Source organism: Scyliorhinus torazame, chromosome 3 (genome assembly GCF_047496885.1).
Source record: "Scyliorhinus torazame isolate Kashiwa2021f chromosome 3, sScyTor2.1, whole genome shotgun sequence".
In the NCBI taxonomy this organism is placed as follows: domain Eukaryota; kingdom Metazoa; phylum Chordata; class Chondrichthyes; order Carcharhiniformes; family Scyliorhinidae; genus Scyliorhinus; species Scyliorhinus torazame.
The window spans coordinates 45,467,069-45,495,037 of NC_092709.1; the positions used below are offsets into that span (position 1 = coordinate 45,467,069).

The 27,969-nt window shown below is 45.6% G+C and overlaps 1 protein-coding gene across 3 annotated transcripts in view; it reads right to left on the minus strand.

Annotated features, from left to right (window-relative positions):
• Window positions 1-27,969, minus strand: part of maml3 (mastermind-like transcriptional coactivator 3) — a 665,132-nt gene that overhangs the window by 592,771 nt on the left and 44,392 nt on the right. The window lies entirely within an intron of this gene.

Genomic DNA, 27,969 nt, shown 5'->3' on the forward strand with positions numbered 1-27,969 from the left:
AGAAAGAATCACTGTTGAGGTAACATCTGTGGAAGTGACATTTCAGTTGCTCTGGCAAATATTCACATGTTGCTTTCATTTTCTTTTTTTTTAAGTTGTGAAATGGAGAAGTCCTTAAAGATGAACAAGAACATATCATATTTAATGAATCGGGCAGGATTTTCCGGCGGGATTCTCCGGCCTCTCCGTGGCGTATCTCTCGGTGGCGGGAGGCGACCCACCATTGGCCAGCGGCGGGACCTTCTGTGGACCCGCTGCTGTCAATGGGATTTCCCATTGAATCCACCCCACTCCGTTGGGAAAACCGCAGTGGGACCAAAAGATCTTGCCAGCGTGAACAGCCAGAAGATCGCACCATAAATTCAAACTCTTCCAAGGGAGCATGCTCCTGGATTTCTCCGACAAATGTTGCAGCGATTTTGCCCCTTCATCACTTGGATTTTGCTCCTCACCCTTCCATATACCTGTGCTTTCCTCCAACTCAAGGGAAACAATAATGGAAATATTTATGGATAGCTAACAAATTTGGTGTTTTCACATCAGGTCACTCTGGTGTCACTGGCTTTTTCAGGGCTGTGCAGGCTTTTACCCAACGTATGAATTTGAAACATTTTGAGAGAGAGAATTTATAGCTTTTTGTAGTTCAGCTCATATATTATCATTCATTCACATTTGTTCTAAAGCCTTCTTTAAGTGTATCCTGAACCAGCCATCTAATATTCAAATATGATGAAAGTAAACCGACCACTTTGAAATAATGCAGCAATTTTGTTTTCAAAGAAGTAAACAGAGGGTTGAAAGTAACGTGTGAACCCTCTCTGGAAAGATCTATAATCTCCTTACTGACTTTCATGTTTATACTGACTTTTGCTGACTCTGATAGCTGCTCAAACAAATGCTGCCTTTTAGGCTTGATGTGGAGATGCCGGCGTTGGCTGGGGTGGGCACAGTAAGAAGTCTTACAACACCAGGTTAAAATCCAACAGGTTTGTTTTGGAATCACTAGCTTTCGGAGCGCATGAAGAAGCCGCACTCCGAAAGCTAATGATTCCAAACAAACCTGTTGGACTTTAACCTGGTGTTGTAAAACTTCTTACTGTGCCTTTTAGGGATGGGGGGGGGGGGGGGGGGGGGGGCGGGGAGCGGAGAAGAAGGAGGCAGAGGTTCATGCCATGCGTAAATAAATTCCACCTCCGGGTGACATAGTGGCACAGTGGTTAGCACTGCTGCCTACAGCGCTGAGGACCCAGGTTCAATCCCTTTTCTGGGTCACTGTCCGTGTGGAGTTTGCACATTCGCCCCGTGTCTGCCTGGATTACATCCCACAACCCAAAGATGTACAGGTTAGGTGGATTGGCCACACTAAACTGCCCCTTAATTGGGAAAAATATAATAATTGGGTATTCTAAAATTATTTAAAAAAAGAATTCCACCTCATGTATTCCAAATTATTTCACCCATTGTTCTTTCATTTTGCCACCTGGCAGAAGATTTCTACCTGATACCTGGGGTAATTTTAATCTAATTCACCTAGTAGGGAACCCATGCGACCCCACTCAATACTATTCTGCACTGACTCCAATGGACAGTTCAGTGGGCGGGCACTTAATCTGGTCAGCTTCTTATCTCTGTCACAATGGGCAGGAACATTCAGATAGCACCTTGCCACCCAAAGAGGTACGCATCAACACCATTAGGAGCCGTCCTGTAACTATTTAACATTCGGAGGTTGGCTAAAGATGAGACATTCAACCCCATCTGGGGAGGAATTCCCACCTTAAAGAGTTGCCGGCCAATCAGATGGCCTGCAGCTCTGTAGCCCCAGCAATGCCATGTTCGAATGGTAGCCACAGCTGGGACAACAGCCAGACCCAAAGAAGAGGAGATAATGGAGGCCAGGCTGAAGACTGGTCTGGGGTATCGGCAGGGCCTGGCGAGCAGGTCTCAGCCAGGGGGATAAGGGGTTTGTTGACTGGGTTTGAGGCATTGGGTAAGGTAAGGGGTAGGAAAGGAAATGACCGTGGAGGGCCGCCTTGGCGAGGCACAGGAGACCCCCTCTTTTCACCCCCCCACTTGTCCAACACCAGCTCATGCAGTTGAAGCAGTCGGGCTACCTGCATGGCGTGGCCCTCACCCTGCTGTGGATTAAATAAGGACAGGGTGGGATATGTGTACTTAAAAGTTGCAATAATCCCAAGGGCAGGAGGGTGGTTCAATGAAGAGTGCAGGAGGGCATTCCCCTCAGACATAGCTAAAAATGAGGTGTCAACCGAGTGAAGCCACTGAACTGGACCACTTGCATACCAAACAGCATAAGCAAAAAGCGATAGACAGAGCTAAGCAATTCCACAACCATTAAATCTAATCTAAGCTCTGCAGTCCTTCCATATCCAGTCGTGAATGATGGTGGACAATTATACAATTCCCTGGAGGAATGGAATGAAAATAAAAATTGCTTATTGTCACAAGTAGGCTTCAAATGAAGTTACTGTGAAAAGCCCCTAGTCGCCACATTCCGGCGCCTGTTCGGGGAGGCTGGTACGGGAATTGAACCGTGCTGCTGGCCTGCCTTGGTCTGCTTTCAAAGCCAGCGATTTAGCCCTGTGCTAAACCAGCCCCTACAAATATCCCCATCCTCAATGATGGAGGGTCCCAGCATATCAGCGCAAAGGATAAGGTGAAGCATTTGCAACAATCTTCAGCCAGAAGTGCTGAGTGGATGATCCATCTCGGCCTCCTCCAGAGTTCCCCAGCATCATAGTTGTCAGTCTTCAGCTAATGCAATTCACTCCACGTGATATCAAGAAATGGCTGAAGGCACTGGATACTGCAAAAGCTATGGGCCCTGACAATTGTACTGAAGACTTGTGCTCCAGAACTTGCCATACCCCAGCCAAGCTGTTCCAGTACAGCTACAACACTAGCGTCTACCTGGCAATGTGGACAAGTGGCTTGTACAAGAAAAGCAGGACAAACTCAAACCAACTAATTACTGCTCAATCTATCTATTCTCAATCATCAGTAAATTGATGGGAGGGGTCATCAACAGTGCTATCAAGCGGCATTTGCTTCGCAATATCCTGTTCACTGATGCTCAGATTTGGTTCCGCCAGGGTCATGAGCTCCTAACCTCACTAAAGTGGGGATATTCGCTGATGATTGCGCAATGTTCAACACCATTCACAATTCCTCAGATAGTAAAGCAGTCCATGTCCAAATGCAGCAAGACCTGACCAATATCCAGCCCAGGCTTACAAGTGCCAGGCTATGACCACCTGCAACGGGAGAATCTAACCATCACCACTTGACATTCAATGGTATTAGCATTTCTGAATTCTGCCAATATCTAAAGGACATATGAAATAGGAGCAGATTCTGCCCCGCGAGCCTGTTCTGTCTGCTGATCTGCTTGTGTTTTGCGTTCCACATTCCCATATAATAATATAATCTTTATTAGTGTAGGCTTACTTTAATATTCCAATGAAGTTACTATGAAAATCCCCTAGTTGCCACACTACGGCGCCTGTTGGGGTACATTGAGGGAGAATTCAGAATGTCCAATACACCTACCAAGCTCGTCTTTCGGGACTTGTGGGAGGAAATCGGAGCGCCCAGAGGGAACGCACACAGACACGAGGAGAATGTGCAGACTCCGCACAGACGGTGACCCAAAACGGGATTCAAACCCGGGTACCTGGAGCTGTGAAGCAACAGAGCTAACCACTGTGCTACCGGGACACCAATCCCCCAATAGCCTTTGATTCTCTAGCCTAACGAGGATCTACCCACATCCACCTTGAAGATATTCAATGACCCCCTTTCACCACCTTCTGAGGTAGTGTTCCAAAGTTGCACAACCCTCTGAGAGAAAGTATTTCTCCTCATCACTGTCCTAAAAGAACGACCACTAATTTTAAAACAGTGCCCTCTAGTGCCTTCCTCACCCACGAGAGGAAACTTCCATTCCACATCCGCCTTGTCAAGATCATTCAGGATCTTATAAAATGCGATCACGTCACCCTTCACTCTTCTAAACCCCAGTGGAAACAAGCCCAGTCACCCGCTCATTCCAATCTAGTAAACCTCCACTAAACCGCCTCCAATGCATTTACATCCTCCCTTCAATAATGTACCAAAACTGCACATTTTATTCAAGATGTGATTTCACCAATGCCGGTATAACTCAAGCATAACATCTTACTTTTATCTTCAATAGTACTTGTAATAGAGCTAATTCCATTGGCTTCCTTGATTACATGTATGATGGACCTGCATACTAACTTCTTGTGACTCATGCACAAGAACACCTAGATCCCTCTGCACCTTGGAATTCTGCAGTCATTTTCATTCAACAAATACTCTGCATTTTTATTCTTCCTGCCAAAGTGAACAACTTCACATTTTTCCACATTATACTCCATCTGCCATATGTTTGCCCACTCACTCAACCTATCAATATCTCTCTGCAAACTCCTTATGTCTTCTTCACAACATACTGTCCTACCTCCATAGAAGCCCAACAGTAAAGAAAGATGTCATTTGGCCCATCGGGTCTGAACCAACCCTGTGAAAGAGCATCCTATCTAGCCCCCCCCCCCCCCCCCCCCCCCCCCCCGAACGCCGCCCAACTTAACACAACCTGCAGATGGAGTCTGGCCAAGGCTATGTACAATTGTAGTACAACTTCTTCCCATTTGTATTTCAGTCCCCTCCATTAGCCTTTTGGGTTGCTTTTTGTACCTGTTCACTGACTTTTACTGATTTGTGTACATGATCACCTAACTCCACCAGAACATGCAGACTCTTCCAATTTTCTTCTCTCACATTCAAATTAGATAACATTGAACACCATTTACCAGAGTTTTGTTCACTCCACTTAATCTCTTCCTTTGTAACTTCCTTTTTAAAACATTAATTCATGGGAAGTGGACAATACTGGCTAAGCCAGCATTTATTGCCTATCCTAATTGCACTTGAGAAGGTGGTGGTAAGCTGCCTTCTTGAACCCTGCAGTCTGTGTTGTAGGCACACCCATGTTGCTGTTAGGAAGGGAGTTCCAGGGGTTTGACCCAGTGACAGCGAAGGAACGGCGATATATTTCCATGTCAAGATGGTGAATGGCTGAGATGGGACTTCCAGGTGGTGGTGTTCCCATGTCCTTAGATGGTAACAATTGTGGATTTAAAAGGTGTTCTTTCAGAAGCTTGGTGAGTTCCTGCAGTGCATCGTGTAGGTGGTACACACTACTGCCACTGTAGTAGTGGTGTGTTGATGGGGAGAAAGTGAATGTTTGTGGATGGAGTTCCAATCAAGCAGGCTGCTTTGTACTGGATGATGTTGAGCTTCTATGTTGTTGAAGCTGCACTCATCCAGGCAAGTGCAGCGTATTCCATCACACTCCTGGGCCGGGATTCCCCCCTACCCGGCGGGGCGGAGGGTCCTGGCGGGATGGAGTGGTGTGAACCACGCCGGCATCGGGCCGCCCCAAAGGTACATCCGCACCTTTAGGGGCCATGCCCTCACCTTGAGGGGCTAGGCCCGCGCCGCAGTGGTTGGCGCACCGCCGGCCGGCGGGAAAGGCCTTTGGTGCCACGCCAGTGGGGCCGATGGGACTGCGCCGGTCAGCGGACGTCCGTGCATGCGTGGGAGCGTCAGCGGCTGCTGATGTCATCCCCGCGCATGCGCAGGGGGGGTCGGGGGGGGAGAGTCTCTTCCGCATCGGCTATCGCGGAGGCTATGGCCGATGCGGAAGGGAAAGAGTGCCCCCATGGCACAGGCCCGCCCGCTGATAGGTGGGCCCCGATCACGGGCCAGGCCACTGTGGGGGCACCCCCCAGGGCCAGATCGCCCCGCGCCTCCCCCAGGACCCCAGAGCCTGCACCGCCAGTCCCACCGGTAAGGTAGGTGGTTTGATTCACGCCGGCGGGACTGGCATGACACAGTGGGATTTTGGCCCGTCGCGAGCCGGAGAATCGCCGGGGGGGGGGGGGGGGGGGCCGCCCGCCCCTGATTTTTGCCTTGTAGATGGCGAACAGGCTTTAGAGAGCCAGGAGGTGAGTTACTCGCCGTAGTGAATTCCCAGCCTCTAACCTGCTCTTGTAACCACACTATTTATATGACAAGTTCAGCTAGTTTATGGTCAGTGGTATCCCCAGGATGTTGATAAGTATACATATTTGGGTCCTTCTGATTGGCAAAATGTGACAAGTGGAGTCCTGTAGGTGTCTATGCTGGGACCTCAATTTTTTACAATACACATCAGTGAATTGGATGGGGAGAGTGAAGACAGGGTAGCTAAATTTGCAGATTATACAAAGATAAGGAAGGCATGGTGGCACGATGGTTAGCTTTGCTGCCTTCTAGCACCAAGGACCCAGGCTTGATTCCGGCCTTAGGTGACTGTGTGGAGTTAGCACGTTCTCCCCATGTCTGTGTGGGTTTCCTCTGTGTGTTAACCACTGTGCCACCCTGCCGCCCATAGGGTTATGTTATGAGGGCAGGTATCATAAACCTGGGTTTGTACTCCTTTAAGTTTAGAAGATTCAGAAGAGATTTAATTGAGAAAGAGGTACAATGGTGTAGATATGGAGATACTGTTTGTCTGGTAGGGAACGAGGGGCACAATCTTAAAATTGGGGAGGGTGATTCAAAAGTGAAATTGGGTAGCAGTTTTCAAACAAAAGACAAGTGACAAAGCAAGGCAACGGTCATCTGCCCTAACACCTGTTCATACCTTGGTGTCAAAGTACATACAATAACCTCATCTAAAAGGCTGGGGTGTTTTACAACATTAGAGGTGCCGCACAAATAAACTGCTGTTGTTGAAATCCAAAATTTCCTCTCTGAAGAGTGCATGATTAGCCACATGAAAGTCAATTATAACTTTCAAAATGGAGTTTGACAGATTTTTGCTAAATAAGCGTATCAAGTATTGTGGATCAAAGGTGGAAAAACTGAGTTGAAATAAAAAGCAGTGGTAATCTAACTGAGATGTCGAACAGGTTTGAGGCACTCAGAACATAGAACATACACTTTCCTGTTTTTCTGGCAGCTTGCCTAAAATACTGAAATGGGGCATAAAGCCCATTTTGAGGCTGGTTCAGTAACCTCACATGTGGGGCGCTCACTCCATGAGTACCCGTCTATTATGGAATAGAAAATATCCCATACCAATTTCCACCCTACTCTGAACCCAATAGGGAAGACTTTCGTCTTTGACTGTTAAGCATTGACTGGATGGGGCACAGATAGAAAACTTTGGTGGTAAGGCTCATAGGTAATCTTTGCAGAACCTGCTGTCTTTTCCCTCCTGTTTAAATTGAAGCAAGGAAAATCAGTCAGGTTTTGCAAGGATGCATGGTTCTCGCAGCAACTGAAATAAAGCAGCCCATATCAAAATTACAAATGACATCCTATGTGCATGGTTAACTGCCCCTCATTCTTCTCAACCAGTCTGCAATCTTTGACATGGTTGACCACACTATCCTCCTCCAAAGCCTCTCCACCATCTTTCAGCCTGGTGAGACCCCACTCACCTGGTTCTATTCTCATCTATCCCATCATAACCAGAGAATCACCTTCAATGGCTTCACTTCCTGCACCCACACCGCTGACATACAATGAGCAGAAATTTCCTCCAACTGAACTTTGGGAAGACCAAAGCCTGTGTCTTCAAACCCCACCACAAACTCCATTCCATGGCCACTGACTCCATTACCTCTTCCTAGAGACTGTCCGAGGATAAACCAGATTGTCCACACACTTGCTGCCATGTTTGACCCCAAGATAAACTGCCCACATGTACAGGCCATCACCAAGATCTCCTACTTTCACCTCAGCAACATGCCCAATCCAATCCATGCTTCAGCGTATCTGTTGCTAAAACACTCATCCACATCTTTATTATTACCTCTAGACTTGACTATTCCAGTGCTCTCTTGGTCAGCCTCCTATCCTCCAACCTACATAAACCTGCACTCATCAAAATCTCTACTGTTTGTATCTTAACACACACTGATTCCCGTTCACCCATCGCCCCTGTATGCACTGACCAATGCCTCAATTTTAAATTCCTCATCATTGATCCAACATGGGTCACTATGCCTCCAGTTGCTAAGACCCTGAATTTTTCCACCTCTCTCTCCTCTATTAAGAATTTCCTTTTAACGAATCTCTCTCCTAAAACTATAGGAACTCCTCACCTCCCTCAGTCTATCCTTAGTCGTGCAATCGCAGGCAACTCTGTCTCTCCTCATGTCCCAAACATGTTCCCTTTTAGGTCTAGACCTAAACTGGTACGATGCCATGAATTTCCAGAATCCATCTTGACGTCAGCTAGCAACAACAACCCATTACAACTGGATTGATATAATATTTTCTTCTATTACTTAGCACCTTGGTGGCATGCTGAAACTCTGGGCCTTTTCCATTTACCTATATGGAATAAACATACACACATACAACAAAACAAATCTCTACTACATGGCAATTTAAAACAAGATGGGTGAGTCTGTGTTCTCTTTTAAATAAAGTCTTTAAATCTTAAACATTGCTGCTGGGAATTGGAGCTTTAAATCATTATGTATTTTACTGCAGCTAATTAATATAGCAACATCTATAATTCACAAAGTAGGGTCACCACTCACACATAATTTGTTCCTCTGTGTTAAAATGAGAACACAAGTTAGATGTCAACAGTGTGGATTACAGTCACACGTGTAAAGAGTATTCTCCAAACTAAAATTACAGCCTGTCAGCCATACCTGTGTATAATTAGAAGTTCACAATGAAAAAGGTGAGATTTTATCAAACCCCCTATTCCAAATGAAAACTTAGCTCAGCATCAGGCTGATTTGCTGCTCGTTTCGAGAATCCAACCTCAAACAATTTTCCCTTGTGCTTTGTTCTCACCCGAAACACGATTGCTCTTTGACTCGAATGGCAGCTTTCCAAGTGAAAATAGCTTCTTAAAGTAACAGAATTAAAACTTCATCAGGAATGATGACCATTCTCACGCAAAGAGGTTCTAATCGTAATACAGACTGAGAAACTCCTAGGTCCAATCCCTGCTCTGTGCTGAGTTAGGTGATCACAGCCAATTATTAGTCAAGAGGTCCCTGCGTTTAAGAAAAATCAGCCAGTATTCCTGTCCTGCTCACTGTCCAGAGGCACCTTGTTGGAAAGTGCATGAATACAGATGCCAGGCGAAGATGGTACCAGTCTCTCAGAGTAACAATCACTGTTCAGGCCCAAATGTAAAGACCAGTGATTGGGCAAGGAACAATGTCACAGAACCATTACCTCAGCCCTGCCTCATCCTTGGCCCGTTTGGATGAGCCGTTAAAACAAGGACTCTTCAGATGAATGTAAAACACCCCACATCACTATAGTGTAGGAGTGGGGAAATCACCCCAATATTTACATGGTTGCCTACAACAGTGAATATATTTCAAAAGTACTCCATTGTCTTTTAAACGTTTTTGGGACGTCCTGAAGTTACGGCCATTATTACTTAACTGCAAATCTTTCTCCTTGTTGCGTTGTGAATGAGCAAAGTGCAGGGGAAGAAAAAATGCCAAGATAATCTGGAGCTTCATATCAATTTAGACACCAAGTTTAGGATTTGGAACACAAGAGGCGGCAGAGATCTCCCCTTCCAAGGTGGCTCCATTGAGCCGCCTTCTTCTGCTCTGGGGTCGCTCCTATTCTCGTGAGCATTGCAATTGATGGTAGTGGGGGCAGGAGACTTGGAAATTAGACAGAGACCCACACATGCCCTGCCTGACCACCATCAGCTACATGCAGTTTGGGAGTAAAGGAGAAGTTAGTTGACTTCCGTGTGGCTGGGGAGTGAGCAACATTTACAGTGATATTGGAGGGAGAGGGATGCAATGGTGCCAGTATTCCCTGATTCATTTTGTCACTATCTTACCCAATGTCTTGAACAAAATACAAGAAAAATATTCAGATAGGGAAAAGGAAAATTAAACATTAATTTCTATTTCTGCAACTCCACTACAACAGAAAGTACCCAACATACAAAAGCCACATATTCAGCAACTCTGGGACATCTCAGCAATTTGCTCTAATTGACTTAAAATGAATACAGAAGTCAGCCACAGAACCATAGAAAAGTTACGGTGCAGAAAGAGGCCATTCAGCCCATCATGTCTGCACCATTGCTGTTCTGAAGAGTTTTAGGGGTCTGGCTAACCGATCCCTGTGCTAAATTAACTAAAGTGTCAAAACCCTATTGTAAAAGTAATATTGGATGGCGAGTGTAGAGGCGGCCAATCAGAAGGAATCTTTGGGGAAACTCCGGTAAGTGTGGGCTCAGGACAGGTGTCAGGATTCCAAAGGTGGTGGGAAAATCCTGCCCATTAACTCAGTTTGTCTCTCCACAGATGCTGACAGGCTTCTTTGACTGTACCTAGAATTTGGTGTTTTTACACCAAGATTCTATGTTGTTGATGGTAGCTAACTGGAAACTGCGGCCACTAAGGCTCTTTCCCAAGTCCCTAATATTTCAGCTGGCAAATATATTGTCTAATATTTCAGCTGGCAAATATATTGTGTGGGATAGTACAGAACCATAGAGATAAGAAATGTCCCAGTATTGTTCTCTGATCTGTGTTTAGTTAGCTGATCTGAGCCAGAGCTTTGTTGACGATGAACATGAAGAACTTGGGGAGGATATAAATCAGCCAGGGATTCTATATAATATCCTACTTGAAAGTGCATATATGATGTAAACAGGGTCAGATTTGAATATGAAGCACTCTTTGAGCCATGTTTATAGCGGGTAGTATGCTTTCTAAAAAAAAGAATGACGCACACTTAAATCTGACTCTCCCAGTGCAGTTGGGAGCTTGATTAAATTTAACTGCTACACGTGGTTTCTGATGGCTTGGGAAAACCTTGGGGAAAAAATGGGATTAGTGCCACGGGCTCCCAGAGATATATGCATTTTAAAGCACTGTGAGCGAGGTAGAGCAGAAGTAGGAATGCTCCCTCCAGCCCCACAAGGAAGCCTTCAGTCTCCTTTCTCCTTATTGCAGCATCTATCTAGCCTCGAACAGGGGGTATTGGTAAATCCCAAGCATATTGGTAAATCCCAGGAAAACCTGGAGTTATCTTGTACATCTCCTAGCAGCCAGCCAGAGTGACCCTGATAAGACAGCAGGGTGCAGGTCTTAGCTACCACTTGGAAGAGAGAAGGGAGGGGGCTTGGGGTGAGGGGGATGGGGATACTAGGGAATATTAGAAAAACGGCTTGCAGGAAAACAAATATGAAATGGAAATCAAATGCTCATCGGCAGTTGTGTGTGGAAAAATGGACTAGCGTTCCCAAAATTGTTACCCCCAACCCCAATCCCAATCCCTTGAGGTGTTAAATTCAACCAGGAAACTGGGAAATGTCACATGGCGGAAAGTGGTCAAAACCGGATGGTGGCTCATGCAGACAAATCTCGTGCAGTCACCCATTGGTCTGCTGATTAGTGATGGTAGAGGTTTAGAAGTAGGTCTTTCAGCCAGGACCCAATCACTGTTCTAAGACTCTAACCTCCTGTGAGTGCACATCGATAGACATCAAGTGATGGCAAGATCAAGCTCAGCTGTGCGATACACTATCTTGTCGAATATCTTACTACTGTTATTTGCACATGAATAATGGCTACTTGGTTGCGGTATTGGAGGGCAACAGGCATGCCTGCAAGGAATTAACAAACTTCAGGTTACGAGGAAAGAGGAGAAGAATGATACAGAGAACTGGGCGGGATTTTGGCGGGAAATTCTGATCCCACGCCAGCGCATGGGTTTCCTGGCAACAAGGGGTGCAGTCAATGGGGAATCCTGTTAACAAACGGCGGGATTGGTATATCCCACTGGCGGCCGGCCTCCGTTGCTGAAAACCACTTGGCGGGATGGTCGGTAAATCCCACCCCGAGGTGATGTGAAAAAGAAACATCTTTAGATTGGCAGTCACAGCAATAACGTTTGTACATTACATTGCCATTTATTCCCAAGGATGCACAGATTGAGAAACATAGCCGAAGACTACAGATATCATAAATTCACAACCAGTGCCATGGATTAAGATACCATTAACAGAACATCAATCTTCACGAAACACCTGAAAGTGCAAAGTCTCAGATTTTCTGACATGTACTTATCTGCTCCAGGTCACACATGAAGTCTATAATGCCGTGTCTGTTTTTCTCCCTTTTTATACAGTGTTATTTAAAATTAAAACGGCAGAAAATAGGATATTAAATGTTACGAATCATTAACCGCAGCCCTAGAGAACTTTCCTTCAAATGGAAGTTCAGAATTGCATTACTGCTGAGGCAAACATGAGAATCTGTAAACTGCAGAGGTATGAATGGCATTGGGGAAGGTTCTGGAGTATGGCTTTGTCTATTTAAGAATCTACTTTGCTATTTTCTAACAAAGCTGCTACAATATAATCAACCAGTTAAAATTAATCCTTTCCCCCACCCCTCACACCTCCAACTTCCCATCCACTTTTCTCCACTCCTTGCCTGCCTTGCTCTCCTGCATCGTGTCAAGTGCTCATTCTCTGCAAGTCTAGACAGCGAGGATAAGCAACCCAGTGAATAGGGATAGCTTTGTAGCAGAGCTTGATCGCACCTTCACACGCTCACTATCCCACTGGGGGATGGCTCCGGGCAAGGAGTCAATGGACCGCAATCAGCAACAAAAGCCATGTCATAGAATCATAGAATTTACAGTGCAGAAGGAGGCCACTTGGCCCATCATGTCTGCACCGGCTCTTGGAAAGAGCACCCCACCTAAGACCACACCTCCACCCTATCTCCGTAACCCCCACCTAACTTTTTTGGGCACTAAGGCCAATGTATCATGGCCAATCCACCTAACCTGCACATCTTTGGACTGTGGGAGGAAACCGGAGCACCCAGAGAAAACACATGCCGACACGGAAAGAACGTGCAGACTTTGCACAGACAATCACCCAAGCCGGGAATCGTACCCGGGAGCCTGGAGCTGTGAAGCAACAGTACTAACCACTGTGCTGCCATGCCACCCGTGTCTGTTTTGCTCCTTCCCTGGAAATGGAGTATTGACGATAATCGTAATGCCCCCCCACCTCGGATTCAGCACTGACTGTAAGTGGGGGGGCATTACGATTATCGTCAAAGATTAAGCAAGTTGGTGCTGCCAGTGGGTAGGTGCAGCATCCAGCTGTCCTGTTCTCAGAGCTGCTGAGCCGAGATAATGAGCTTCTCTGCCGCTGGGAGAGACAAAGCTATAAATAAATAACCTGGAAGGATGGTTGGAGAGCAGCATTTGGTTGTGGTTTGGGAACTATGTTTCACACTCATTCCACCTGCTGAGGAACATAGTAACTTTAAAAACGGGAAGCAAATATTTGGTGCAACTTTCTATAATTTCCACAAATCTAAAGCTCCAATTTGGGAACACAAAGAGGACCCTGACATGGATGTGATCCAGAGTGTTGAAACTATGGCTTGTTGTCTGTATCTGGCCATAGATTCAGGCTATCTCACTCATATTCTTGAAGCAACAGGTACTAAGACTGTCTTTGCAGCTCCTACTGCTAAAGGTTAACTGCGGTGGGGGGGGATGATACAGACCCCAGATATCAATTCTAAAGGGTTAGTGTGGAGTGGCAATAATTTCACTGCATGATATTGAATGTTTAGATGGGTGGTGATACAGAGTGAGCTTGGCTCCTGAAACTATAACATTAATGTGGAACAGTGTGTTGTGGCAGCTTCGCTCTGTCCACTCAGCATAGTTCCTGACTTCCCCCTTAGCACCACTACTTGTTCCAACCTCAGCAGCTGCTTCTAATGACTGAATTTCATTGTAGTCTGTGCACAGGAACTCTCATGAGATCAACAATTCACACCCACAATGTGCATTGGCATTTGATCACTTGAAACGCTGGCTAGCATAAGGAGCAGTGCTGAGAATGGCAGAACCAGGAGATGCACTGAGATTGGGAGATTCCAGTGTGAATGGAAGAGAACATTAGTATTGCCAGCAGGAAGGAAGGGGCGGGTTAACAGTAGCAACATGGAATGGTGGGCAGGAAGAGTACCCTTAAACTGTGGGGGGGGGGGGGGGGGGGGGAAGAGGCGGAGCATATTGCAGCAAAGCACCAAAATGTCAGGAGCAGGTTCACGGTTGTGGTTTGTGGTAATGATGCTGGCTGTCAAGTTATATGCAATTCACAGACTGTACTCATGATGAATAGCCTAAAACAAGAGGTTTGGACAAGGTCAACCAAACAACAGTGATGATCCTGTGAAGACCGAAGGAATATCAATGCCTCTTCTAAATATCTCCAATGTACTTGTTTCCTTTGAAAGACCCCTTCTTTTTTTCCTGGGTGTTACAGGACATTTGAAGACTAATTCCATGGAAAGAGGCAACGCTCCCTCTAATCGGCACAGCTGTAACCTAAAGGTCCGTGTGCAGGCCAGGCTATGTTGATATTTTGAATATCTGGGCATGCACAGTCATGCAAAAGAATTTAAAGGCACCATGTACTTAAATAAATTGCTACTGTACTAAAACACATAGAAATACTGGTGGGGGTATGGTGGGGAAGAGCAGTCCCAGCATTAAATGGATTGCACAGGGACAGCCTGTCAGGGTATCAGTAGCCACAATGCTTCACTTTCCATCCATTTGTTTGGAAGGCAAGGAGCTAGGGTTGAAAGGAAGCTTCTCAGACTGTAGCGAAATTGAAGAATGACAATTCACAGGGAGGGCTACGTTGTTCATTGTATAAACAAATAAATCACAAATGATCAGGACTTGGGAAATAGTTGTAGGGAATGGCAAATTGTGCCGAGGACAGCAATGGGCTAGCAAGCTGAACAAATACATGGCAGAAATATGAAAGAATTTGTGTTAGAAATAGGAACAGGCAATAACAACAGATTAAGGAATGTTCCTTAAGGTAGCACGGTGGCGCAGTGGTTAGCATTGTTGCCTCACATATCGAAGTCCCAGGTTTGATCCTGGCCCTGGGTCACTGTCCGTGTGGAGTTTGCACATTCCCTCCGTGTTTGCGTGGTTTTCACCCCAACAACCCAACGATTTGCACGTTAGGTAGACTGGTCACTCTAAATTGCCCCTTAATTGGAAAAAAATCAATTGGCATTCTAAATTTATTTTTAAAAGTGATCCTTTAATGAATTTGGAATGGGATACGATCTTACTGCTGCCACTGCATCTCAAACTTCTGTTCCAGATGACAGCTGGTTTAGCACAGGGCTAAAGAGCTGGCTTTTAAAGCAAACCAAGGCAGGCCAGCAGCATGGTTCAATTCCCGGACCAGCCTCCCCAAACAGGTGCCGGAATAGGCGACTAGGGGCTTTTCACAGTAACTTCATTTGAAGCCTACTTGTGACAATAAGCGATTTTCATTTCATTTCATTTTCATTTCACTATGCTTCAGTGTGAGTCTAGACAATGCATCCTGATGGGTTATTCCATGGTGGGGTTACATAATTCCTTACCTGATGTCCACGCAAGCACACTTTTCAGCAGTAGCCACTCGAAAGAGATTGAGAGCAGGAAAAACAACTAATTTTCAAGATGCACTGAGATCTCTGACCACTAAACTGAACACAAGCCTCCCCATTCTGTAAGGTATGGTACCACATGAGGCCATGCATTTACCAACCTAGCCATGGGAGGTCCCACTCAGTGATTTTCCTTTGCCCAGGAGGATGAAACCTTTATTTTACCAATGCATGCACAGGATTCATATCTTGGATGTGGCAGGATCAAATTCATTAACAGAATAAATAACTTTGATACAACTGTAAACATGACATTAAACAAAAAGGCTGTACTTGTCTGGGTATTACTCTGAGTGACAAAGTATTCTAATTGAAGTCTTTGGTACACTTAGCACATATAATTCATTCTATTTTTGTCAGCTGCATTTGTGCGTGGTGCTGTGAGCTGTAATATTACATCACGTTAGCTGAATTTGCAACGTTGCTCTGTGAACAATATAAATGGGTGATATGCAAAGTGTTCTCCACTTTATACATATCTTTTTCTTTCCTCATTCAATTCCCCCCTTCCCCTCTTGAAGATGATTATACAGGGCAAGAGTACTTATTTGATAGGGCAGGTTGCTCCCTAGTTTACTGCTCAATTGGTTACTCTTCCTGAGTAAGTTCAGAAAATCAGTGCTAGCAGGTTGCTTCCTCAGAAGAAAATCACAGTTGAGGCCAAATCAGCCTCACAGATGTACAACACTGGACAGGGAATGCGAGAGAAACCATCCCCCTTTCACAGCATTTTTCTGAAGCCTCCAGGGCCATCTTGACCAAGGTCAAGATGGACAAAATCCCTTCACGTAGAGGATGAGATTTCTCTTCTTAAGGATGACAATACCATCCGTCAAAGTAGGAAAGAATATTTTCAACAATTCCTCAGCCATGATTCTACAATGGCAGCTGATACTCTCCAAGTCATTCTCCAGTACCCTGTGGTGGAACCCATGGGTAAACAACCATTGATGGGAGAGCTGCAACAATCAAACAGATGGAAAACAACAAAGCCTGCAGCCCCACTTGTATTCCATCTTAGGCCTTCAAAGCTAGTAGGCCTTTGCTCACATCAAGACTCCATAAGTTCATACTACGGATTTGGGAAGAAAAATAATTCTATATGCCTTAGAGGAGGACAAAGAAAACAATTCAAAGACATCCGAAAGCTTTCCTTCAAACACAGCAGCATTGATACTAAGAACTGGGAGGTGCCTGGGACCAATTACTCAAGTTGGTGAGAACTTGTCTCATGGGAAGTGCCTACGTGGCCAGAGATCTGGGTGGGCTGCGAATTGGCCTGTTCAGTCACATGAAGACCCGTGGCAGAAACCAGTGAGCCCCAAGTGGACGTTATCCTCAGATTGGCAGCACGGTAGCACAAGTGGATAGCACTGTGGATTCACAGTGCCAGGGTCCCAGGTTCGATTCCCCGCTGGGTCACTGTCTGTGCGGAGTCTGCACATTCTCCCCGTGGCTGCGTGGGTTTCGTCCCGGTGCTCCGGTTTCCTCCCACAGTCCAAAGACGTGCAGGTTAGGTGGATTGGCCATGATAAATTGCCCTTCGTGACCAAAAAAGGTTAGGAGGGGTTATTGGATTACGGGGATAGGGTGGAAGTGAGGGCTTAAGTGGGTCGGTGCAGACTCGATGGGCTGAATGGCCTCCTTCTGCACTGTATGTTCTATTAAGGGATAGCTGCCGATGACAATGCTCAACTAGGCGCTCTTCCTGAGTAAGCCTGGGCAATGAGGCTGTTCATTCATGGGGAAGTAACTGTTGAGCCCAAACTGGGCAGTGATCAGGAAAGGAATGTTTCTCCTTTCAATCAATGGTGCAAAAGCTAACTGCAGCATCCCTACCACTGCTCCACAAACTGAGTACATACCAGTCTCCCTGGTCTGTATGCCTCAGATGACCCATTGAAGGAAGTTATATATGTTTAAAACAAAACAAAAAAATGTCCACTTTAATCTTTGCTAAGATGAGGTTTTATTACTGTGGCTCGCATATCAAATAAGTGTGGAAAAGTGTGAGGGCCGTGTGTTTGCAGACTGATCCCATTATAACGCTTCCAGACCACTAGAACCAATTTAATCTGTAGATGCGTTCAAAGGCTATTGTCCAACAGTATGCTAATGGTGACTATGGGACCTTAATGGTGGATCAACAAAAATCCACATTTACTCTTCATAGGCTAAACACTGCTCAGAGTAAATATGGCCCACAACATCCTTTTGGATTAAGACACTAACTGTGGTAAGATGGATGTTTCCTTGTGCTTTGTGCTGATGTAGAGTACTGCAAACCAATTACAGTAGCTAAATGGCATTGGTAATGGTGTACTATATATAAGCAGATGACAAAGATCCCCACTTTGATTCCTGGCATGTGTGTGAGATAGCCGCTGACCTGAATCTGGCTGAACACAAAAGTGCTACAATTGGTCACGGAGTAACTGGGCTGAGATGGGGAAATGAACCAAGGCCTAGTGCTGATTATTACCCAGCATAAAATGTGGACACCTACTGGGTACAAGATCAGTGACACTACCATCCATTGTCAAGAAGAACAGTTGTTGGCCACTGTTTCAGGTCTGTTCTGCCAAGGAAAATTATGCTAAAACGTTCAATGTAACAGGGTGTTAGGAACATAGGAACAGGAGTCAACCATTGAGCTGCTTCAGCCTGCTCTGCCATTCAATGAGGTGATGACTGATCTGACACCTATCTCCCTTATACCCACATCTGTGCCATATGTCTTAATATCTTTCAATAATAAAATCCAGCAATCCAATGTTAACATTAACAATTGGTATTGTGGGGCAGCACGGTGGCATAGTGATTAGCACTGCTGCCTCACGGCGCCGAGGTCCCAGGTTTGATCCCGGCTCTGGGTCATTGCGTGTGGAGTTTGCACATTCTCCCCGTGTTTGCGTGGGTTTCGCCCCCAAAACCCAAAGATGAGCAGGGTAGGTGGATTGGCTGCGCTAAATTGCCCCTTAATTGGAAAAAATGAATTGGGCACTCTAAATTTAATTTTTTTAAAAAAAAGAGTTGGTAACTGTAATTTCATAAGACAGCAGTGGAAAGCTCCAGGTGTTCCGTGCCAGTATACTGAGAGTAACCAATCCACCTTCTAATTGAAGACAAGCCAAACAGGCCAAATTTGTCCATCAAAACACCTAACACTCAGCTCTGCTACACTAAAAGGGTGTGTTCTTCATTGCTTCAATCAAGAGTTTGAGGTAGCAGGGAAATCAGTAAGGTGACATCTCATTTCAATTATCGTCAGACAGACATGTCAGTCTTTTTTGAAAGCTGGTTGGCTTGATTGCGCATCTTTCCTGGAGATAAACTGGTTTATACACAAATTTGGTTACAAACTATTAAAGCTTTTGACATTCCACAATCCCTTGCTTACGGAATTTATTTAACCAAGATGGGGGGGGGGGGAGGGGCAACTGTGCCACAATCCACTCACCTCATGCAATTATCCTGGTGACGATTTCCACAAGAACAGACTTAAATATGTCACGAAGATTTCCAGCTCCGTCACTGACTTGACAGTTTAAACATCACAAAATTGTTCCAACATCGTGAGCACGCAGTCTTGCCCACATAGTGCTCAGAACAACTAAGTGCGGGCGGCATGTGGCGCAGTGGTTAGCACTGGGGCTGCGGCACTGAGGACCTGGGTTCGAATCCCGGCCCTGGGTCACTGTCCGTGTGGAGTTTGCACATTCTCCCCGTGTCTGTGTGGGTTTCTCCCCCACAACCCAAAGATGTGCAGGTTAGGTGGATTGGCCACGCTAAATTGCCGCTTAATTGGAAAAAAATTAATTGGGTACTCTTAAAAAAAAAAATTTTTCAAGAATAACTAAGTGCTCCCTGCTGCACTTGGGCAGCTTGAGAAAAGTTTGAGATGGAGTGAAGACGACTTCCTGGAATTCCACTTGCTGAAATGAACAACATCAAACTTACCCCCACAGTTCGGAGAGCAGGAGGTCGGAGGAAAGGCTATAAACCTTACCCACAGTGTCCATCGAGAGGTATTCAATGTCTCTACCTCAGGCTGCTCACTTTTGGGTGTTTTTCAATGAGTATAATATATAAATTCATTACTCATGATGAGGTATTTTTAAATATATGACCAATAACTCAGTCTTGCTCCCCCCCATAAACATATATATTTTAATCAATAAACTATAGCCAAAGCAATTAAGGTTCTCTACTTGTGTGTTCTACAATAAGATTATTTCATTATCTCAGTTTGTTCCATCACTATCAGCAGTAACAGATCTGTGACTACAGTACGTCACCGTACTCTTACGTGAGATGCTCTCTCCAGCCATAACCCAAGTCATGACAGATAGAATCAGTAGCTGTTCTGCTGGATGTTTTTCAATGGGTATAATATATAAATTCTAATGACCTACCATCATGTCTTACTGCAGCCACAGTGACACCATGCTACCGCACGTAATAAATTCACATTATCTTGCACACGTGCAATGTGGAGTTTATTCCAAGTGCACAACATCACATGATTTATGGGACTATAGTATTTCATTCCTAAAAACAGGAGGACCTGCTGCAGAATTTGCAGACGCCAATAGTGTCAGCCGTGGTTCATTTGGCAGCACACTCACCTCTGAGTTAGAAGGACTGCTGAGTTCCAAGTCCCAATCCAGAGACCTGAGCACAAAATGAGGCTGATACTGCAGCACTTGGAGTATTGTTGGAGGTGCAGGGGAGATATCTCTCTCACGTAGATGTAAAAGAATCCATGGCACTATTCAAAGTAAAGCAGGAACGTCCTCCCTGCAGTCCTAGTCAATGATCATCCCTCAGTTGGCGTTATTAAAAGAAAAGAATCTGGTCATTATCAAATGGGCGGCACAGTGGTTAGCACTGCTGGCTCCTGCCTCACAGTTCCATGAGCCCAGGTTCAATTCTGGCCTTGGGTGACTGTCTGTGTGAAGTTTGAACTTTTTCCCTTGACTGCATGGGTTTCCTCCGGGTGCTCCGGTTTCCTCCCCAGTCCAAAGATGTGCAGGCCCGGTGGAGTTATGGGGATAGGGCAGGGGAGTTGGCCTAGGTAGGGTGCTCATTTGGAGGATCAGTGCAAGCCTGAATGGCCTCCTTCCACACTGTAGGGATTCTATGTTTTTTTTTTTTAAATTTAGAGTGCCCAATTCATGGGCAATTTAGTGTGGCCAATCCACCTACCCTGCGCATCTTTGGTTTGTGGGGGTGAAACCCACGCAAACACGGGGAGAATGTGCAGACTCCACACGGACAGTGACCCAGAGCCGGGATCGAACCTGGGACCTCGGTGCCGTGAGGCAGCAATGCTAACCACTGTGCCACCCTGCTGCCTTAGGGATTCTATGATAAAAGTTAAACTTCCAGATGCTTTGGCCCCAAAAGGCTGATCACACATTAACTCTTCGGCATAGCTGCCCACTTGCACATATACATTACTGGTGACCACACAAGATTCTCCTGTTGAAGCTGAGACACTCTCACTTAACTTTGTGGATCGGATCAGATCGTTGACCTGTTTCCTGCACTAGACCCAGATTCGGCAGGTGACCCCACAGTTGCTCACTTCCTTAGCCACCCAGACTGCCTCAGTCTGGCGGGAATTCCTTCTTATACCATCTTCAGGAAAGAGCATCTTCCCCATCTTTTCCTGATAGCCTGGAGGAGAACATGCAGGGAGGCATTGCTGAACTGTTGGGTTAGTCTGATACGATGCTCAGACATTTCTGCAGAGATTATGCTATTCTCATCCAGTGGTGGACAGTCCTGGCATTGGATGCAGAGCCTCCCTGTTTGAGCAGAAGTCCTTTAATCGGCCATCCATAGAATCAGCATTGTCATGGTTTCAACTATGAAAAGTCCCCCCACTGCAAAATTGCACGCGTTTTGCATGTACACTGCTAGCACTTAGAATTTGTATTATAATCGTATGGAAAAGGGCAAAAGAGAAAAAGTGGAAGTGGTGCTCAACACTGGTTATGATGTTGGGAATGGCACGATGTTTCAAAATCTCGGCCACTGTGTCAGTATGTTCCAAGATAGGGTGAAACATGTAAAAGGTACAAATGCTCTATTCTCCACCATTGAGTGCTGCGCTACTGAACAGGAGCCCGAGACAACTATTTTGACCTAACACACATCTGCACCTCCTTTCGTGGCTTGGACAAATCATCATTGTCATAAAATGCTTCTTTCCCCAGAGCCCTCAAATACAATAATAAAAAAGGGACTTTGCAAGAGAATAAACCCCAAGCACTCTCGAAATAGTCCACCCATAGCATTAGTTTGTGAAAGCAAAGCAAAACATGCACAACAGTAACATATCCTTTGCAGTGGCTGGGGATTGTTGCCTTCCCAAGCCCTGTCAGACATGTCTGGACAGTCTGTACCTAAATGATATCACAGATGTTTTGATGAAAGAGAAGCTAAGAGAGAGCCGCAGACTCAAATAACTCCGCTGTAATCCTCAGCATACAGCTTCATCACCACTGGGTTCAAGTTGGGCTCTTTTGTTGTAAAAGGTGTAACTTTCTAGCTGATCAATTCACCTGGGTTGCACAAGATTAAAAAAAGATATTTTTCATATCGTCTTTATTTTTAACCATGTTAATAATTTATTATTTGTTCAGGGTAGGAAAGACTCAATTACAGAATTTAAACAGATCCCACTGGATTTCTTTTGCTCATTCCGCTGTACAAGAGTGGATTCCACCTGAACTTTGGAATGAATTTTAACTGGGAGTGGGTGTTTGAGGCTATTCGTTTCCAAACTGGCTGAAGCAGGAGGAGGCCATGGTGATTTCAAACCACTGCTCCCATTTCAACGCCATCAATCCATTTCTCATTGAGAACAGGCATGAAGGAAATGCAGAGCGGGCGGTTCTTGGCCAGTTACCGGCTCACAATTACAGGAAAGAAGTTTCAAAAGGCTCTCACGAGAGGGATGGTTGGGGAGGGTAGGTGTGGGTTGGGATGGGTGTCGGGTACGTAGTTTTCCTTGTGATGTACTGCTGCTGGCCCCGTAGGAAAGTTTGACATTTATCTGAAGGGCCTGTCTTGTCTGTGGTTTTCCCAAAGAGGCGGAAACAGCTAGGGGGCCCTAATCACATCATGAGAACACAATTCACACATGTTTATGAGGTTCCTGCCTGCTTTGGGCAAGCTCATCATGCATTGCAGAAGGTTAGGAACAGACACTGTCAGAATCTAAGAAGATGAACGACCTCCCTATTTTAAATGCACACTGTCCAGTTACAACTTGGGGTGCGGGTTTATGGTGGGGTTAGGTTACGTGAGAAAATAATTAATGGTACACCTGTCAAGACAGTGAAATGTTGGCTGACGGAGGTTTAATCCTGAAAGAATAAGAAGCAGTCGGCTCATATCCAGACAACGAAGAGAGCGTTCAATTTGAAATTATTATAATTTTCTCTCTCAAAAATAAATTTTGTTTTGCTCATCTAAGTAAAAGGGTGTCACTGCTAGGAAGTGGGCACTTGTTGATTTTGGCCAAGCGGTCTTGGTGGAACCCGAACTGATCATCGGTGAAATAGGTTTTTGCTGAGGAAGTGCAGATTCATAGCACCATTGAGGACACCTTCCATCATTTTGTTGATAATTGAGAGCAGACTGATATGGCAGCAATTGGCTGGATCAGATTTCTCCTACCTTCTGTGGACAGAATGCCTGAATAATGTTTCATATTGTCGGGTCATTGCCAATATTTCAGCTATACTGGAACAGCTTGGCTAGAGGTGTGGCTAGATCTGGAGCACAAGCCTTCAGTACTACAGCCAGAAGGTTGTCAGGGCCCATAGCCTTTGCTGTATTCAATACATGCAGCCGTTTCTTGATATCATGTAGACTGTGCGTTGACTTGGTTGAAGATTGGTTTCTGTGATGATGGGGACCTCAGGAGGGGTGTGACAGAATACTCCCCACTTGCCTGTAAGAATGCAGCAGCAACACTCAAGAAGCTCAACATCATTCGGGACAAAGCATCCTGCTTGATTGTTAGCCTATGCACCACCTTGCAAATTCACTCCGTCTGCCATCAGTGCACCATATCCTCAGCATGTACCATCTAAAAGATGCACTGCAGCAACTTGTCACAGTTTCTTGGGTATCACCTAGAAGGACAAGGGCAGCAGCTTCCCTCCAAATTGTACATCATCCAAACTTGGAACATATATTGCTGTTCCTTCATTGTTCAAACCCTGGAACTCTATCAAACAGCTCCATGGAAGTACATTCATTACATGGACTGCAGAGGTTGGGGAAGAAAGCTCAGTCCTGCTTTCTCATGGGAAACTCGAGATGGGTAATAACTGCTGACCTTGCTAGCTATGCTTGGATCATCAGAATGTTTTTGTTTTAATCGCAAATTTTATCCAGAGTACTGGCCTCCGATATGGCCTGGCCCTCGATCGGGGCTCACTGATCAGCTGGCCAGCCTCTGTGGCTGGGGGCCTCCTTTCCTACGTGCCGGCCCCTGTAGTCCTGCGCCATGTTGCGTCGGGGCAGGCACGTTGAAGGAGGCCACTGCGCTTGCACGCGTTGGCGCCGGTGACACTGCGCATGTCCTCGTTGCCACCGGCGCAACTGCGCATGCGTGGTTCCCACGGTGCTCCAGTGCCATGCTGGCCCCCTGGAGGGGCCAGAATTAGTTGTGGGAGCGGCCCATTCATGACGTCATAAAACGCGACGGCGTGGACACTCTGCTGCGGGATTGGAGAATCCAGCCCATTAAGTGTAGGAATAGGCTCAAGGTGCTGAATGGCCTACTCTTATTCCAACAGTCATCACTGCTGGAAGGTGCCAAGACCAAACTGGCTCCCAGTTTGCAACGGTATTATTTCCCAGCCGGCGTCTGATGGGTCTTGGACTACAGTATGAGGGGTAGTAAACGAAATTGACTAATACACTGTGCAACTAAGTACACTGGGCTGATCAGATAATTTAAGTGGTCAGTGAATGCTCCCGCTCAGAATGGGCCTCGGTCAAGTTAAGCAAGATACCATGCTGCCAATAGACCAACCTGGTTTGAAGCAAAAGGAAGTGACATTCCTTTAAAAGGGTAACTAAACCAAAGGTACAGTCCCAGGGGCATTGAAAAAATCAACCTTCCTCAGCCCTCTCGATATTATTTATACAGTCATGGCCTTCACACCTGTGCAATGTCTTCCCTTGTTCCTCCTATGCTCCAAAAACATGCCCACTGTGCTAAAATCAAGATTCTTTGTACAGTTTGCAGCTCAAATTCTAGCCCTTATCAGGACTCTAAAGGAATGGAACCAGTTACCCCCTATTCCCTAATCCTTCATGTTTTTCTTCCTCCGATTATCTGCAGGCTTTTAAAAGTCAAACGTAATGTTGCTCAGCCATTGCTTTGCAATGTGCTTCAGCTTCCTCTCCTACAACAGTGAGGCAGCAGTGCTAACCACTGTGAACCCGTGCTGCGCATCTCCTACACTTTTTAAACCATGTCCTACACTCAGTCCTTTAGGCTTCTTCTTCTTCAAAGAGAGTGTCCACGTGAAGAACAGTGGCATCAACACCGAAAGCTGCAGAAGAACAGCACAACCCAATTCACAATTACTATCAACTCCAGCTCCCTCAGGCTGTAACTGCAAGACAGTGACCATGACCCACGATCTGCATTGTGAACTCCCAACAGACATTATCAAAGACGCCGTAGTTATGGGCCTCATGAAGCAGATTTGAAGCTAGACATTATGTAAAAACTGGTGTACCACATGAAGCGTCTGAAAGTGAACTTCCTGTCCCCAGTTACACCCTACAGTCTCAACAACTTTGTTCCCAAAATCTCCCCTCACCATTCTTCTGTGCCCCCCTCCACACATCAGATGGTGTGTCTGGCACTATTTCAAACTAAGAGGACAATTCCTGAATCAAGTAAATTTTGGAAGATCTTGACTGAAATACCCGCAATTTGCTTGATCCAAGAGGTTTTAAGGAGGATCTTAAAGAAGGAAAGCAAAGTACAGAGGCAGGGAGGGGAATTACCAACTGTGAGGCAGGGATGATTGAAGGCACTGCCACCAATATAGTGCAGTGACAAAAACTGAGAATGCTGAACAGGCCAGAACTGGAGGAGTGCCGACATCTCAGAGGTTTGTGGGGCTGGAGGAGGTTACAAAGATAGGGAGGAGCAAGGTCATGGAGGGATTTGAAAACAAGGACGAACATTTACATTCGGTGGTGTGGTTGCTGCTCATCAGAAAGAATTAGCTTCCATTCCTAGGCCGTTGGTCATTCAAATCTACTCGCCTCAGTGGGCACAGTTCGTTGATGGCCTGCCTGGCAGATAACCGGAAGTGTGACACTGAATTGAGACATCCCTTCAAATGAAGGGGTCAGAGACCACTTGTCTCCCGCCCACCAATCACAGAGCAGAGATTTTGTTGATATCTGATGCAAAAGCAACAGAGCACAATTCAAATTGTGTGTGTGTGACGAAGGTTTCCCTGCGCGTTATCTGTGTTTGATTATGAACCTCTACCAGGAGCCTCACATTACTGCTTCCTTGGATAAAAGGTTACGTTATTCTTCTTTTAACTTTGTATTTTTCTTCATCCCTCTGCCATATAGGCAAGAGCAATAAATTGGGCACTCTCCATTTGTGCAAATTTCCATAAAACGTGATGGTGGGAGACTCTGCTGTGAATGCTCAAGCAAGGCCTTGTTATCTGGAATTTACTAAGGGAGGAGGGGGTGGAAAGCAATATGGTCACTGGTGCATTCAAGCCACATTCCACAGCATTCCAAGCAACAGGAACTGTTGACTGTATTAACAAAAACAACCGTCTGTTTTTGCTGTCCAAAATAGTTCCCCCTCACAGCACTGCCTCCCCAACCCCTCCCAACCAACCTTCCTCGTCCTCGCAGCTCCAACCTGCTCACTGGTAACAACATAAAATCTTCAGAACACTGCAGATTAAACATTTCCTACTGTAACTAGTCATATGTTAAATTAGGGTACTGAGGGGGAGCCTGAACGTTCAAATCTTGTCTTTTGCTGTCTGGATTTTCTCTACAGATATCACTCCCGAAAACAAAATACTCACAGGGCAAGGAATTCCTGTGGGTACAGAACAAAACATCACGTAAGTTGTATCCCACACAGGGACAAATGCCCAGCTTCAGTGCAGACCAGTCTGCTCTCAGCTTGTATGTATACTCCACCCTGCAGTAACAGGCCCAAGAGAGTAATGTTCTTTTAGTGTGAATTAACTGAATAATTACTACTAATGAAACAGACACTTATCTATTTATTGTACGGCACTTGAAAGGCAATGTTTCTGTACTTCTTTAGACAGTGTTCAGTTCTTTAAGGTTAAGTACAGTAAATATTTAACATTGCACAGCCCAATCAGGAGCTGAGAGTCCTACTTATGCAATCGTCATTGTTCTAAAAGCTTAATTTACAATAAATTGAGGGGAAACCACAGATCGCACACTACTGTCAGCTGCATTCTCAGTCCTAAGGTCAGTCAAGGAAGGCGATGGTACTTGCACTGTAAATGTAACAGTGGAGCGAAACCCCACTGTTGACTGACGGAAACTGGGGGAGTGAAATGTTAAACCAGCTCAATCCAAATTAATTCAATAATTTCAATCTGTTCTTGGTGCCCTCAGCACTGAGGGGTAAAGCTGGTTTATTCTCAATTGCTGCCCAGCAACCCACAGTAGTGGGTGTATAAAATAGGAAGGACAGATTCAAGCTCGGCAATGATGACTCCACGCCCAACCCCTCCCAACAAATGACAGCTTGCATCCAGACATTGTCCAAAGTTGCACATAAAAAAACTCCCTCTCTGGCGCCTTACCTCTGACTTCCCGCCTACAGCACCAATTTTACACCCACTCGCCGATCCCCACAGTAAGAATGGGGTGGACAGGAGGGTTAAACGAAAGGCACAATACTGACTTTCCAGTACATGTTGTGCTCCTTCCTACCGCTCTCTTTTAATCTGGGATTTTGGGGAAGCATAGGAGATGCTCGGTGCAGAGCTGTACTCGTGGGCCCATATAATGCTGACAGAGCGAAGAGTATGTAGTCACCAGGGATTCCCTTGGTGCTTCCTCCAGTTGGCTGCTGTGCCATTGCTAAAATATGGGCAGTACCACGTAAATGATTCCCAAGCAAATGCCCAGTGAGGATACCATGGGCAAGAAAGACAGCTCCATGTCCTAGCACCATTCCATGAGGCCCTCCTTGATGACTTAGTGTGCAAGTGAGTCCCACATAGCAAAAGCACCCATGGAAGACCCCCGCGCCGGAAAGAGTCAGTATGTTAAGAAAAGAGAGAAAACTGAAAGG